The sequence below is a fragment of the Anopheles gambiae genome (assembly GCF_943734735.2).
Source record: "Anopheles gambiae chromosome X unlocalized genomic scaffold, idAnoGambNW_F1_1 X_unloc_5, whole genome shotgun sequence".
Taxonomy (NCBI): Eukaryota; Metazoa; Arthropoda; class Insecta; order Diptera; family Culicidae; genus Anopheles; species Anopheles gambiae.
Window position 1 is genome coordinate 112,501 of NW_026902659.1, and position 2,500 is coordinate 115,000.

General features: G+C 46.4%; 1 pseudogene; it reads right to left on the bottom strand.

Annotated features, from left to right (window-relative positions):
- The window catches only part of LOC133394798 (large subunit ribosomal RNA), a 9,187-nt pseudogene that overhangs the window by 2,701 nt on the left and 3,986 nt on the right, over window positions 1-2,500 (bottom strand).

The following is a 2,500-nucleotide window of genomic DNA, read 5'->3' on the forward strand; positions in this document are numbered from 1 at the left end:
ATAGCCCCATGTTGTATCCTCTGATGGGAACTGACCATAATGAACTCGGTCTTGGTCGGGGCTATCTTTAATCCGTTGTCGGTCATCCATCTGTCGATGATGCGAATCTGGCTGGAAACGAGAATTTCAATATCATCAACACAATTACCTTCCACCAACAACACTATATCGTCTGCATAGCCGATAATCCTTGCACCTTCCACCATTGCAACTCGTAGGACTCCGTCGTACATGAGGTTCCATAACGTTGGGCCAAGTACCGAGCCTTGAGGTACACCCGATGTGACTGCAATCTCTGCCGGTCCATCTGTGGTATCATACATCAGCACACGATTCCTAAAATAATCACCAATGATATCATAAAGATATTTAGGAGTGTTAATTCTCTGTAAAGCATTTGCAATCGCCAACCATGAAGCACTGTTAAAAGCATTAGTAACATCTAATGTAACAACTGCACAATACCGTCCACTGTATCTGTTTCTACTTCTAGCTACCGAAACAATGTCCACTACCCGTTGAATCGCATCAACTGTTGATCGACGACTTCTGAAACCAAATTGGTCGTCAGACAGTCCGTTGACCTCCTCAATGTGTGCATTTAGCCGTTGCACTATGATGCGTTCTAAACCTTTACCTGCCCCGTCTAGTAGACAAATGGGGCGAACCGAACCCGGTTCCCCTGGTGGTTTGTTCGGCTTCGGTATTAACACCAACCTCTGCCTTTTCCACTCATCGGGGAACTTCGCGTTCTCTAAACAGCCTTGGTAGACCCTGCAAAATGCAGCGGTTGCAGTCAACATACCAACTTTCAGCGCCTCATTCGGGATACCATCTGGTCCCGGCGCCTTCTTGTTAGGTAGTCTCCTGGCAACCGCAAGAATCTCATCATTAGTAATTCTTTCAAACTCTCGTGGCTGATCGATACGATATTCAGGCCACACCGTGTTTGGGTGAGTAGGAAAAAGCTCGCTCACCACTTCCCTAAACTCGTCCAATGTCATGGTTCGGGGTCCAATCGAACCCTCGGCCACTTTCTTGAACGTATGATATACAATACCAAATGATGCGTTGTTCGCTGTTCCCAGGAACTCTTTCCACTTCCTCTGTCGGGTATGCTTGATCAATCGCTTGAGGGCATTCCTTGCCACCTTGAACTCGTCCCTAAAAGAAGAATAGAGATCAGTATTGAATGCTCTTTGCGCTAATCGATCGCGGTGTTTGCACTCTTTGCGAAGTGCCTCAATCTCTAACGTCCACCAAAATGCACTCTTGTTAGGAGTGTACCTCTTACGCTTAGTCATCGTCGCATTACACGCCGTGACAAGTATACGCATTAAGTCTTCGCTTGTTGTGACCTCGGTCTCAAAAGCGGCTTGCATCATAACTTCAAATATATCTTTGCTAAAATACTTGATGCTCCATCCCGTTATGGGTCGGGACAAGTTACGCACGCTTTGCGTCTCAAGATCTATTCGTATTGCACGATGATCAGAGTTCATATAGCTAGATAACACCTCCCACTGAAATGATCTTGCAACTGTTCTGCTCGCAAAAGTAAGATCAACTACTGACGTACGCCCTGGTCCAACATAAGTTGGGGTGCTGCCGTCGTTCAATAAAATTGCGTCAATCTGCGCAAAGGTTGATAAGACCAACTCACCTCTTCGTTTCTGGGTTTCTCCACGCTCGCCAAGTTGGTTGTTCCAACTTGCTGACCAAGCGTTGAAGTCCCCCCCGATAACGAATTTGTGGATACCGGTTACGGCCATTACCGTGTTATCCAACATGATCTGGAACTCTTCCATACTAAATCTAGGTGGCGCGTAAACGCTAACCACTCGCATATCACCTATGTCAACTATCATTAAACCCTTCAGAGCCTTACTGACTACCTTAACTGGTAAGTCCGCGTTAACCACTACCGCTGCTGTGTTATCGTCATTACGTAACACTTTGACGTTGGTTGTTGCCAGATACGGATCTGCAATCAACACTATATCCGCAGATTCTTCCCTAATCGTTTGCCACATTAATTGAAATGCAGCATAACAATGATTCTGGTTATGTTGTAGCAACCTAACCATTAAGATCTAATCGTTCGCCTTCTAGGACACATGTAACTGCCCGTTGCGTGAGGGTTCTGTGACCTCGTACCGCAATCCAAACACTTGACAGAGTTGGTACAAGCTTGCTTCTTGTGTCCACTCAAACCGCATTTCCAGCACAGATTACTTCTGTCTGGTTCCCTACAATGGTAGCTCGTATGGCCTACCTTCCAACACTTATAGCATTTCTGCTCTTCCATAACCTCGCGGATATGGCATATCGACCAACCAACTTTCAGCTTTCCCAAATTCAGGAAGCTTTGAAAGTCTGGCAGCGATACGTTGATCCGTGCCCACTGCGTACCGGCCGCGCGGCCTTTCTTCATTTTGATACGATCTATTTCGATCTCGATGTTGAGCTGTGCTTTGACAGACTCCGCAACCTCCTCTGG